Genomic DNA, 14430 nt, shown 5'->3' on the forward strand with positions numbered 1-14430 from the left:
AATATCATCCCAAATAAATGAGTGAATTGACTCTATACTTACAATGCTCACAGCAACCTTGCAAAGTAATTCGTTCTTTCTTAGTTCAGTTCTACTGAGTTTGAAGCCTTAGAAAGTAAATGACTTGCCCAAGGTCACACTTGTTATTACCAAATGCTCACTATGCCCACTCTGCCACATTACCTCCCCAAATTACCTGTGTTCTTACAAAGTCCCCTGAGTTTGCTGATTTTTCGCTTATTGTGCATCAGATGAAGTCATTTGACATGCTCTGCATTCTGTAGGTGATGACTTGGCTACCCAGAGAGATTGCATTCACCTGAGGTCCCAGAGCTGGTCCCTGGCCAACGGGAAATTAAATCCCAGTCCCAGCTCCCAAGCATTCACTTCACATCACCATCTTTGTAGGAGCCAGTTTATGTACAGGTCCCGGGCTGGATACAATTATAGAGCTTAGCTCCCATAATGACTGTAAGCATCTATTGTCAATTTCAGCACTGGATCTTCCAGCAGTGACTCTTCCTAGCTTTCAAGTGGTTTGAGTTTAGCAGAAAAAACAAAAACACTTAAAAATGTGTGCTATGTAGCATTTTTCCCCTTCCTTTGGCGTTTTAAAATTTCCATGTATTTAAGCATAATTCAATATGTGCATAAACACAAATCATCTCATCAAAATGAAGGCAGTAAGATCAGCTGGTTATTTCCAAGGCTTTTTGCCAAAACCTCCCTTTACTCTCTCCAGAGAGCCAGAACTAGGCTGCCTGTTGACTATTTGGCATTCAGGTGATACTTTTCAAACCCAGCATTCATTTTTAATGAATTATTGCACCTATAACCCCAAAATGAGAGGTTGTGGAACAGAGCTCTATTCTAAAAATCCAAGATAGGTCATAGAGACATAACACATCTAAGTAGTAGGAATCTGTGTTGGTTAGAGGAGATAATTTATATGTTTTTAGTTTTATAACAATTTTAAAAGCTCAAGTAAGTAAAATATTTCTGTAAAATAAAGTTTATTGTTAATATGCCAACTGACCTTAATCCATTCAGTCATTCAAAATTACCAGGTTCTTCACACATCCAACAATTAAAGGTGAGAAGAACTACGTATCTCCTCACCCATTACTGTGACACTAAGAGATGTGTGATTTAGACAGCTAGACAGCAAACCCCAGACCAAATTCTACCACACAGAGAAATATTTATTAGCAAACAGGCACACAGCCATTTCTGTGAGTTTAAATACAGTACCAGGGCTCAGAAATTTTCATGAAATATTAACTCAAAACAAACATAACAGCATTCTAGCAGTAGTCTTTAGCTGACATGCTAATGGGATCAAGTTGCTAGAACCTTCTGTTAGTATTTGGACACAAGACAGATTTGCATACCTGGTTTAGGCATCACTCCAAACTCAGTTTCTAATCCAGGATTACTAGATTCCTAAACCCTATTCATGCAAGGACAGGGGTGTCTTTAAATAGCTCTACCCAACTCACATAGCTTCAACACTCCTTAATTTTCCAGCACAAAATAACTTCTTATATTTATTAGGTTAATTAGGGAACCCCCTAGAACTCTCAAAAGATAAAGCCTTATAGTAGTCCTTCAAATACTACCAACCACTCCTAAAAGATGTGTGTCCAGTTAAGGTATTTTAAATTTTAGCTACAACCTTATAGAGGACTAAGAACACACACATGTGTGTGCACACACACCTGTCTATACTAAAATATTTAAAAGTAAGTTATAGACAATGTAACAACTAAATAAAACAAAAGAATATAGTATATGGGTTTTACAAAGACACACAGAGTGTAATGACTGTGTCTCTGGACTCTTCTATAAAACAAAGGCATATTTGTTTTTTCAATTTAGTTTGGTTCTTAATTACACAGAAAATCACAGCTTAGTCCATAATTAAATCCAAAGAAAGTGAGGCCCAGGTAAGTGGCATGACTTGCTGTAGGTTAGTCCTGATAATTAACGGCTAAGTCAAAGCTGACACAAATCTTTAGTCTTTTCCATGCTGCTGTGGAGCCCACAGGTAATACACGTCTACAAATATAAAAAGGTTTTCAGCCAGGCATGGTGGCTCACATTCTGTAATCCTAGCACTTTAGGAGACCCAGGCAGGTGGATCACAAGGTCAAGAGTTCGAGATCAGCCTGGCCAACATGAGGAAACCCCATCTCTACTAAAAATACAAAAATAAGCTGGGCATGGTGGCGCACGCCTATAGTCCTAGCTACTCAGGAGACTGAGGCAGGAGAATTGCTTGAACACGGGAAGTGAAGGTTGCAGTGAGCTGAGATTGCGCCACTGTACTTCAGCCTGGGGGACAGAGCAAGACTCTGTCTCAGAAAAAGAAGAAGAGAATAAAAAAGTCTTTCTAAATATAAAAATCGTTCATAATTCTTTATAGAAAGTGTGAAAAAGAAAATATAAATGTAAATAATAAAATGTTATGAATAATTGTAGCACTCAGATACAGCCACCATTGGTATATTTTTCTAGATATTGAGGTGGTCTTGTAATTGTGGTTTATGAAATGTACGTGATACCTGATGCACAGTTTTGCAGAGCTTTTATTTTATTTGGTTTTACATTGGAATCAATTCACCATAACATTTAATAGCCTTCAAAACAGGATTTTTGTAATGGCTGCGACTTAGTCCATCATATTATGATTTATTTATACATTCCTCTATTTTGGATGTAACAGTTATTTCTGAAGATTTGTTTGTTATAATCTCTCTAAGATGAACATTTTTCTCCTAGAATGTAAACACTATGACGGCAGGGAGTTTGCCTGTCTTATTGATTACAATACTCTCAAACCCCAAAAAGTGTCTGACACATAGTTGGATCTCAACAGGGATGGATGGAGGGATGGATGGAGGGATGGATGGATGGATGGATGAATGGATGGATGGAAATGTATATTTGTACTTACCACTGATAATCTCTCAAAAGCCTTCTTAGTTTGAGCACTAACATTGATTCTCTAGTTATGCTTGCTACACAGAATACAGGGCATCTATTTATCTGAAAATATTCATTATCCCATATTGTACTAAAAACCTATTCATTATCTGACACATCCAAAATTAATTGTTATTTATCTGAAATTCAAATTTAACTTGATGCACCACATTTTAATTTGATAAGTCAGACAAACCTACTTTTTAATGTACCACCCTCACAAGATAGGCTGGCTAGAATACTCCACTGGTCTCTGAGCAAAAGCCTAATCCCCTTAAAGTGTCTAAACCCATTAACCTACGGCAGCCAAACTGAGTGCTGTAAACGACCTCTATCTTTTGAGCTCCTGATCTTCTCCATTAGTCAAGACAAATCAGAAAAACAATAGGGGAGAGAAACAGCCAATGGAAGAAGCAGGCCACGGTCTTTCCAAGCACCAACTGCACATTTTAGCATCTTCCCAGCTCTGTGGCCCTGTCCATCCCTGCTTGTCCTCCCCTGCCTCTGACACTAGTCACCATGATGCCCTCCTGCTTCTCCAAGGCCTCATGACCTGATCCCTGCTTCCCTGTCCAACCACCTCCCTGCCTGTCTCCCTCTCTGCACTCCAGCCAGCCTGCATGTCTCTCCGTTCCTCCCCTGCACCAGGCTGCTTCTTGCCACTGGATCTTTGCACATGCTCTGTCTTCTGCCCAAAAAGTCTTCCCCGTCTCCTCCTCCCTCCTCCCACTCCTCCTCCCTCCTCCCATAACTTGGTTAACTCTGAGTCATTCATCATCACAGCTCCAGTCACTTCCCTCGGGAAGCTGTCCCTTTTTGCAGACTGGTCAGCTTTCTTGGATCTTAGCTGTTAAAAGTTCTGTATATTTTTCCGTTCTCTATGCTTATCATAGTTGACATTTTTGCTCTGGGGATTATTTGGTTAATGTCTATATCCGCTAGAATCAAAACTCCATGAGGGCCAGAACACCACGGCTTTTTGTTTACATGACAATGGCTTATATGACAAGACATTCTTGGATCCCCTTGTACAGCTCCCGACACCAATCTGGAGCAGCTGTTTCATGAAGAATGTTTGGTTCCTTATACATTCTTACTTGCCTGTGGTTTCAATTCCCCAGCCTGTAAAAGAAATACTCCAAATAGAAATTCTCTTCTGATTTTTCTCCTGTACAGCAGACCTGTATACCTAATAGATGACTAGGCATTGCCATGTCTATACCCACAACACACAACCTGAATTTGACTCGTTTGCACAAGCCATCATCTGCCCCCAAGACGGGCTGTCTATTATGCCCTCCCTGGGAATCAGTACTTGGAGTCGGGTCAGGGCAAGACATTGTTAGAAGCGTGTGGAATTCAGCCACACCATCATGAGAAGTTCCTCTTGGTGTGTTCTGGCTAAACAAAACTTCTACCAGGGCAGCATGATTCTGGGCTTTCATAACCTGTTTTAGGACTTGGAAACAGATGCTCAGCCACATCCCCTATTTGCATGAGCCTGTAGGAAAATATTTTTAAGAAGTCTGGCTGTCTGAGCAGGCCAAAGGAGAAGATGGAAGAGAAGGTGGTTTCCTGAAAGCATGAAGCTGTGACTGTTCATATTTTGACCCCATCCAAGGAAGAAGAGGCTGTGGTAGGAAAGTACAGTCAGATCTGAGAGTCTCCTCTGGAGAAGCTGGCTATGAGACATGGTAAGAAGCTCCCCCGCTGAAGTAGAAGTCACAAGAAGGTTTCGGGCTTTCCAGGTAGACATAGAAGGGGCAGCAGCACAGGCATAACCTGGGATGGCAGAGGTGACAGGGAAGAAGGCAGAAGCCATGCGTGACACAGCAGGGAGATCACACTGCAGTGACTATGCAGGAGACCACCTTTCACTGCCCAGACGACTCAAGGAGGTAAATGGATGGTGGTTCCAGGAAAAGACTGGGCATCCTACTAGGGAATCCTATGCAGTCTCAGAGCACTGAGGTTTGGTAAATGTGGTGAATTTGTGCCCCGGACAGAGTGGGCACAAAAGCAACACCATTTTCTCATTGCCCAAGCCAACCCCTGCTGGGGCACAGTGGCTCACACCTGTAATCCCAGCACTTTGGGAGGCCAAGGTAGGCGGATCATGAGGTCAAGAGATCGAGACCATCCTGGCCAACATGGTGAAACCCCATCTCTACTAAAAATACAAAAATTAGCTGGGCGTGGTGGCGCACACCTGTCATCCCAGCTACTCGGAAGCCTGACGCAGGAGAATCACTTGAACCTGGGAGTCAGAGGTTGCATGAGCTGAGATCACACCACTGCACTCCACCCCGGGCAACAGAGCAAGACTCCATCTCAAAAAAAACAAAACAAAACAAAACAAAAGAACAGACGCAAATAACAACAGAGATACTTGTGGTGCTGGAGCCCTGGCTGCAGGTCAACATCCCACCAGGCCACAGCTCTGAAATGGCAAAGCTGCTGGTGACATCTCCGTAGTTCGTGCAAGATCAACTACCAACTGCACTGACTTCAAATCTGGCTTAAAAATAGGCCTAGCAGGCATAGTGTTCCCATCAAAACCAATTAGCCTAAAAAATAGCATTCCGAGAGACCCAGGGTTAGGAAAATTGTCCTGTGAGTGTTTTGAATTCTTTGTCATCCCCCACAACTGGTGCCATTCACGAGGGAGCTTATTGGCTTGGGGGACAACCTAAACAGCAAAACAGGATGTGTCTCCACCAGGCCCCCTGCTTCGCTGCAATCTATGAGAATTCATCAGTCTTGGGGTTTTTTATTGGTGGTGATGGCGGTTTTTTCCTTCCTTTCTTCCTTTTTCATGTCAGCGTCTCAGATGGGCAGACACTGAAACAGCTTCTTATTTGCATGCAGCGTGGCCCGGCGAGGGTGAGCTGAGGACATGCGGAGCTCCCCCTGGCTTGGCACTGGCAGGAAGTCGGCGGCAAGAAGCTACCACTTTTCAATCCTGGGTGGCTTTTGCTTTTTTCTCTCCCTGTCATTCATTTCAGAAGAAAACATAAGTTTGATTTCAAACAGAACACAAAAACTCGGAAAAAGGGCCAAACACAGGCAGGCAGATCATTCTTGTCCCCATTTTTACTTTTTTTTAAATTTAACTGGAAAAGTTGCAGAGGTGGCAGAAAGGGACGGGGCTGGAGGATGGTAGGTGAAGACTCTCGCTGTGGTGACAATGTTCCAGGCACCCCCTTTCTGAACAGTGGAGGGCGGAATCAAGGTGCACCCTCCAGCCAGGCTCAGTGGCTCATGCCTGTAATCCCAGCACTTTGGGAGGCCGAGGCAGGCGGATCACCTGAGGTCAGGAGTTCGAGACCAGCTTGACCAACATGGAGAAACACTGTCTCTACTAAAATCACAAAATTAGCCGGGCATGGTGGCGCACACCTGTAATCCAAGCTACTCAGGAGGATGAGGCAGGAGAATCACTTGAACCCTGGAGGCAGAGGTTGCAGTGAGCCAAGATCGCGCCATTGCACTCCAGCCTGGTAACAAGAGCAAAACTCCATCTCAAAAAATAAAAGTGTGGAGGGCACCCTCCTCTCCAGATGCCTGGGCAAATCCAAATCTGTTTCTTTGTCATTCACCTGAAGAGAAATCCCTTGTTTCAGTGACCACTCCTGTGTGAGTGGTGACAGGTTTGAGCAGAAGGAGCAATGCTGAAGGGACCGCTGCACTGTTTCACAGGACTCTGGTTCTTTCTCACTGATTTTCAGATGCAGTTAGAGGCTCCCATTTTTTTTCTCTGGATTTGAATCTCTTCCATAGATCACTGCTGCCTTGCAGCTGACTGTGTAATTTGCAGCCCTGCTGTCTGGGGCCTGAGATTCCACACAAGATGTGCCTAGAGAAGCAAATGAGCAGCTCTGCTCCAATATGGGCAGCTACAAGGCAAGCAGGCACCAACAGAAGGACACTGACTTTCTGGGGGTGGCATCTGGCCAAGGTTCCTGTCACCTCTCTCAGATAAAACACCAAATTCTTCCCCAACAGAAGCAGCAAAAATACACAATATAGGCTGGTGCAGTGGCTCATGCCAGTAATCCATGCCTTGGGAGGCTGATGGGGGAGGATCACTTGAGGCCAGGAGTTGGAAATAAGCCTGGGCAACATAGCAAGATCCTGTCTCTACAAAATAATTTTAAAAATTAGCTAGGCATGGTGGTGAATGCCTGTAGTCCCAGCTACTTGGAAGGCTGAGGTGGGAGGATCACTTGAGCCCAGGGGTCAAGGCTGCAATGAGCCATGATTGCACCAGTGCATTCCAGCCTGGGTGACAGTGAAACCCTGTCTCAAAAAACAAACAAACAAACAAACAGAAAAGCCATAATATAGAATATTTATATGTTGCCTTATTCCAAGGAACAAAAAATGGTGGGAAATTATGACAGTATAATATGGTATGTGGTAATATTTAGATATGCCTAAAATATCACGTTGATGAGCAAGTTTCATCACTTTTTAGTGTATGTGCTGCCGAAGTGAACACAAGTTTCATCATTTTTATACTCATCCTAAATTATTTTTTTCCAAATCAGAGTGCAATGGCCCTTGGGAACTGGGAAATAATGTCTTCCCAGACCTGGAGGGAGCTCCAAATGACTGGATCCTAAGGATTCTAAAGGTTCCTGGCTTTTCCCACCAGCCTCTGCCCACTGAGTCACCATTCCTATAAATAGCCCCATCCCACAAGGTAATTGTCTTTGCAAATTTCATTAAGCTTTTGTCTCTTACCAAATTGCTATCTATACGTTTAACTATGTTTCATCACCTGAAGAGCTTTACAGGGTTTGTTAACCCCCTCGCCTCCTCACTAGCTAAATATCTCATCTCAGGTGGCCCTTGAATTTGTACCTCTGCAAAATTTAAAATAACTACATATTATGGAACATCAGGGTTGATTTGAAGGTCAACACCAAAATACCACATCCTTTGAAGGGCCAAGAGTAAATACACTAACCTGTGCCATAGGACAAATTTATAGCCTGGGTATCCAGAAAACGACCGTCCTCTGAATCATGGGCTAACCTGGCTTTCCCCTATGTGGTTATAATACCTGGAAAAGACATGATTTGAAAGGTGAATATACTTGAATTGCTATAAAAAGCCACAATCTAACAAGGGTCCATTTCTATTGACCACTTCATTAGGATTTACCACTCTGATGATGTCCTCTTATCTCCTATTTGAGATGAGATATTTAGCTAGTGGGGAGGCAGGCGGATAAGATGACTTTTAACATCTGACCCAATGACTTTTAACATCACACCTTTTTTTATGGGCTCTTAAAGCAAGTTTTTGAGACCAGAGTAAGTCATGACAGGTTGTACACAAAGTCTTTTACCTGGAAGTCTATCAAATAAATGTTTTCATAAGATCTGTTTTATGTCCGTGCAATCAGTGTGTGTTGGCTGGAATGAATTCTATATTTGCCTGTCATGTGGAAATGTAACTTATGACAAGCCAGTCTAACAAAGTGGTTCAGTGTGTCAGGTTCTTTGGAACCACATAGACACTCCCAAATCTTATCCTGCATTTAGCTCTTTGACCTTAGGCAAATTCCTTTAATATCATTTCTTAATTTGTGGAATGGAAATAACAAGGCTCACAGGGTTGTTGTGAAGATTATGGATTTAAATTGTGTAGCTACAGTACCTGAAATAATCAATAAATAGATGATTGAGAGACAGAGAAAATAAATACATGGATGGATGGACAGATGGATTGATAGACAAATGGATCGATGGATGAATGGATGGATGGATGGACGGATGGATGGACAGATGGGCAGATGGATGGATGAATAAGTAGATGGATGGATGGACAGATGGATGGATAAGTAGACAGATGGATGGATAGATAAAGATGGATGGATGAGTGGATGGATAGATGGATGGATGGACAGATGGATGGATAAGTAGATGGATGGATGGATAGATGAAGATGGATGGATGGATGGATGAATGGATGGACAAGTGGACAGATGAATGGATAGACTAATGGATCGATGGACAGATAGACAAATGGATGGATGGACAGATGGATGGACAGATAGATGGGCAGATGGATGGATGGATGGATGAATAAGTAGGTGGATAGATGGACAGATGGATGGATGGATGGATGGAGAGATGGACAGATGGATGGATAAGTAGATGGATGGATGGATAGATGAAGATGGATGGACAGATGGATGGATAAGTAGATGGATGGATGGACAGTTGAAGATGGATGGATCGATGGTTGGGTAGATAAATGGACAGATGGATAATTAGATGGATGGATAGATAGTTGAAGATGGATGGATCAATGGATGGGTAGATGAATGGACAGATGGATAATTAGATGGGTGGATAGATAGTTGAAGATGGATGGATCTATGGATGGGTAGATGAATGGATGGATGGATAAATAGATAGATGGATGGAGATAGATGAATAGATGGATTGGCATCAGCAAAAGAAGAGTTGCTACTTCTGGGATCTGGCATTGAATGACATGGGACAAATCTTGTGATCTGCCAATCTCACAGGGTCATATGGAACAACTTTGCTCAGATATGGGCAGCAAAAGGCAAGCAGGCACAAACAGAAGAACACTGATTTTCTGTGGCTGAGAAAAGGGGAAGAGAGAAAAGAAAAAAGGGGAGTGGAGCTAAAAAAATTAAATGATATTTAAGGTCATTCTCAATCCCCTGATTCTGAGGAAACAGGACTCTGAAGTGTCTGAGTAGCCTGAAGAAGGGCGTTGTGTTGACAACACTGCTGTTTATTTTTGACTGTTTAGCTTTCACCACAATACACTCTTTTCATCTAGATTCCTCTTTGCTTTGAGTTTTTCTCTAATTCCCCGAATAAGAGTCCTCTGTGAAGACCTAAGCTCAGCTAAGAAAGCTTGTCTTGCAAGCAGGCTAGTCTGAGCTGCCTAGTCTCCTTAATTATCTAGAAATGGCTTTTGTCTGCTGTAAGCAGAGACCCAAAGTAAGCATGGCTTAAGTCACATTAGGGGATGACTTTCTTTCACACGGCATGGTCTGAGATAGATGACCAGGGAGCATAGGAGGGCTCCACTTTGTCAATGGGAACCAGGTCCCTCATACCATTCTGCTCCACCACCTTCAGCTGTGGGATTTTGTTCTCTAGAATTTACCTCATGGGCACAACATGGCTGCTGGAGCTCTAGTCATCCCACTTCATTGCAGATAGGAAAAAGGAGAAGACAGAAGTTCAAAAGGTCACTTTTTCCAGCTTGTTCAGCCCCCTCACAAAGCCTTCCCAGAATCCCATCCAATGACTTCCACTTACATCTCCTTGGCCACACTTCCAGCAAGGGACACTGAAATACAGGCTTTTAGCTGGGCACATGTTTGCCTTCCTGTGACAGCAACAGAAGGGAAGAATGGATATTGAGCAGGCAAGTAACAGCCTCTGATACAGTTCCCTCCCTCAAAAGCCCTTGTAAAAGGCCAGGTGCCCTGTGACAGGTTCTCCACCTTGCTTCTTGGGCAGCCTGCTCCCCTGCCTACCTCTTTCCCACTTTCTTTCCTCCTCCCTGGTTCTTATAGGCAATCCTAGCTCCTGGAGGCAGCTCGCTAGCAAGGCTCCATCTCTGGAACTTGACTTTAGATTCGGCCAAGCTCTGCTTCACCTAAACGAAGGCATCATCTCAAAACTCTCTAAACTCATCCTCCCACTCCCAATGGGAACAAGCACATGGAAACAAAAGCAAGGGGAGGGGGGGAGGTCTCTATCCTTGCTCCCGGGATGGCAATTCTACCAGGGTCATCACAGTCAAACATGGGTGGCAGTTTTATATTCTTAGACCTCCCTCGCGGTGTGACATACCCTGTGGTCCTTTCATAACTGGGAGGAAAAGTCCACACCCCGCCAGTGAGGAGGAGGACATAGCCTCTGCCAGGGGCTCCCCTTCTTCTACCTGGGAGGTCACAATGAGATCAGGCATGGCAAAGGTGACACTGCCCTCACCCACAACCCGTCAGAGTCCTCTCTTGCAGGCTTTGCTTTGGCATAGGGAGGGTGCCTGCTTATTAAGCATCCAGATGAGCATACTCCGCAGCTGCAGTTCTCTTCCACCCAGCAGCCTGGAGCCTGAGAGCAACCAGATGGCTCTAGGCTGGGCAGGAGCAGGGGCAACTCTCTACGAGGCTGGCCCAGAAGACATGGCTGCAGAAGACTGCTAGCAAGTCCATGGCTGACAAAGATCCCATGTCATACTTTGCCCTGGAGTGCTCTCTGCAGAGTCACCGAATCACACTGTAATAAAGCCAGATGGGTGTCGACAGTTCACCTGGCTCAGCTCCCTGCCTCCAGATGTGGCTGCATGCAGCACGAAGGCCAGACATGGGGATATTATTGGAAGCAACACACGTGTGCACACACAATGCACATGCACATACAGAAATACACAGATGTGTGCAGGCATGTGAACAAATGTGCACACTCATGCATCCACACATATGCACATACACATGTCCTCGCCCTGCTTTGGGCCTGTCTACATTCTGGCCTCAGATGCAGGGCTGGGCAGGAAGCAGATCAGAATCCTCTGCCACGGAAGGTCTGGGGCCAGCATCAGGACCATCAGCCTCCCCTCCCTGTCTCTCCCCCAGGAGACAAGAGGCTCTCAGGATGCAGCACCTCTGGGTCTAGCACTTCCTTCCTACACCTGGCACTCCATCACAGAACTCCCGGTGCCCTGAACCTGGATTGAGAGATATGCATAGCCCCTGTCCACCTCTCCACCTCCACCTGGCTTCCTACTTCATTCTTTTGGTTCTGGGTCCTAAGTCCTTCTCCTTTGCCCTCCAGTCTGTGCCGATGCCAAGCTTCAAAACCTGGCCTAAATTCCTAGGTCTGGAAAGCCCGTCCACAATCCACAGCATCTCAAGTCTCACTGGTACCTGCAGCTGAGCTCTTTCCCCAGCTGTTTTTCTGACAGCCCCCAGCAGATACCCACTTCTCACTCGTGCCAGCGTAGATTATGATAGCCCCATCCTACTCTAAGTGTGTGGCTGGTAAACTTTCCCAGCTGAAATACTAATTTTTAGTAGTGGTTACTCTTGGAAAGTTATTTTTCTTTCTTTTTTTTTTTTTTCTTTTGAGGGTCTGGTTTGGTAGCCCAGGCTGGAGTGCAGTAGCACAATCTTGGCTCACTGCAACCTCTGCCTCCCAGGTTCAAGCAATTCTCTTGCCTCAGCCTCCTGAGTAGCTGAGATTACAGGCATCTGCCACCACACCCGGCATTCAAATTGTGCAAACATTCCCACCATCCACCTCCAGAATTTTTACTTCTTCCCGAACTGAAACTCTGTCCCCATGAAACATAACTCGCCATTCTCCACCAGCAACCACTTTTCTACTCTGTCTCCTTGAATTGGACTACTCTACGGACCTCATGGGAGCGGGACCATACAGTATTTGTCCTTTTGTCTGGCTTATTTCACTCAGTGTGTTCTCTTCAAGGTGCATCCACGCTGTAGCATATGCCAGGATTTCCTTCCCTTTTTAGGGCTGAACAATATGCCACTGTGTGGATAGAGCACATCTTGCCTATCCATTCATCCACCAGTGGACACCTGGATTGCTTCCACATTTTGGCTATTGTGACTAACACTGTTATAAACACTAGGGTATAAATAATTTCGAGTCCCTCCTTTTAATTCTTTTCGGTATATACCCAGAAGTAGAACTGCCGGGTCACATGGTAATTCCATGTTTAATTAAAAAACTTTTAAAAACATGAGTGAAATGATGTCTTCCCCCCTCCCAACATTTTTTTTTTTTTTTTTTTTTGAGATGGAGCCTTGCTCTGTTGCCAAGCTGGAGTGTGGTGACACAATCTCGACTCACTGCAACCTCCGCCTCCCAGGTTCAAGCAATTCCCCTGTCTCAGCCTCCCAAGCAGCTGGGACTACAGGCGCACATGACTACGCCCAGCTAAATTTTTTGTATTTTAGTAGAAACGGGGTTTCACCATGTTGGCCAAGATGGTCTTGATCTCCTGACCTCAGGTGATCCGCCCACCTCTACCTTCCAAAGTGCTGGGATTACCTGTGTGAGTCACCGCGCCCCGCCTCTTTCCCCTTCTTAAAGCCCTCCAATGACCTCCCATGGCACCTGGTCAGCAGGTGCACAGCCTCTGGGTTCTGCCTGGCCCGCCCTGGTGTTTCCAGCCTTCTCCCCCATCACTCTGCCCCTTTCTTGCCTTGTTGCAGCCTCATGGGTCTTCCCTCCACAGCTCAAGGCTCAAAGCTCTTCCCGGAATCACCACTTTCACAGAGAACATTGTCTACACCTGAAACACCCTTACTTCTCTTCTACTCTCCTCCTGGTCTCCGTTTGAGTATTACGTTCTCAGGAAAGTTTGGCCTCCTGCCCAAGACTAACCCTGCTGCCCTGATGGAGCCTAATCTCGGGGTTGGTCAGCATAGGTTCATGCAGGTGGGGCTCACACTCCCGTCTCACCATTCCCCTCAGCATCTGGCACATGGCAGGATGTACGGAGAGCCCTGCTGCGTTACGGGTGGCTGTTACCGCCGCTGCTATAGTTTTGGAGCAAGACTAAAGCTTACCAAATGCCAGCAAGGCAGGGCTCGTCTTTATGAAATGACAGTGGAGCTGCTCTCATTGGTGCTAGCGCCCTTGTGCTGGGCCACCCTGGCCACCCCAGGCTCAGCACGTTACATTCGGCTGGTGTAGCCTGAGCATGTGATTTAGGCTGCTGCTTGTCTCCTAATATAAGTAATTGTTCACACACCTGTATCTATCACCAGACTTAAATAGCTAGTTGTGGGTAGAAAGAATGTGATTTTTATCTCATTTGTCGTTGACACGTCTGGAACCATGCCATTAGTAGGTGCGTCTTTGAAAGGTGACTGAAATGATTTGGTGGCTTGGTTTGAATATGTCCCTCGAAATTCTACCATTTATGAGCATATTCTATTTCAAAAAACAGTCTCAAATCAACTTGGCTTCTCAAATGTTAAATTGTCGAATCTCTTAAACTGCTATCTAGTCATATTGCAATTAGAGCAAACATATGATGCATCGGCTCTGCCAGCTCGTGAGTGCTTTCAATGATCGCATTTCTCCTTAACTTGCGAATGTTGTGTCAGCATTCAGGCTGTGTACATAAGCCATTTCAATGCCTCTATGTGCGTATATATGAATGTTCATGAGAATTACCATTTACTGAGCTCCTACAGCTCTTAAACCCGCAATGTTAAGCTCTTACACTCTGCTAAGGAATTCATATATATATGTATATATTCCTCCATGTATATTCATATCTGTATATATTCATATATATAAACTATATGTGGATACATATGAATATATACATATAGAGGACCTCATATATACCTGAATATATATGAATACATATGAATATATATGTGTGTGTATATATATGAAG

The 14430-nt window shown here is 44.5% G+C and overlaps 1 long non-coding RNA gene and 1 pseudogene across 1 annotated transcript in view; both read right to left on the reverse strand.

Moving 5' to 3' along the window:
* Positions 1 to 3321: 3321 nt before the first annotated feature.
* LOC116536426 lies at positions 3322 to 5106 on the reverse strand (annotated as a pseudogene).
* Positions 5107 to 9373: 4267 nt separating this feature from the next.
* LOC116536427 overlaps positions 9374 to 14430 on the reverse strand; it is a 6574-nt gene continuing 1517 nt past the window's right edge. The window contains exons 2-3 of the long non-coding RNA XR_004262624.1: positions 10302 to 10371; positions 9374 to 10187 (exon numbers count right to left, since the gene is read on the reverse strand). This is a non-coding gene — a long non-coding RNA (uncharacterized LOC116536427). The remainder of the gene's footprint in view (positions 10188 to 10301; positions 10372 to 14430) is intronic.

Source organism: Sapajus apella, unplaced genomic scaffold (assembly GCF_009761245.1).
Source record: "Sapajus apella isolate SASKATOON/1434 unplaced genomic scaffold, GSC_monkey_1.0 scaffold100, whole genome shotgun sequence".
Classification (NCBI taxonomy): Eukaryota; Metazoa; Chordata; class Mammalia; order Primates; family Cebidae; genus Sapajus; species Sapajus apella.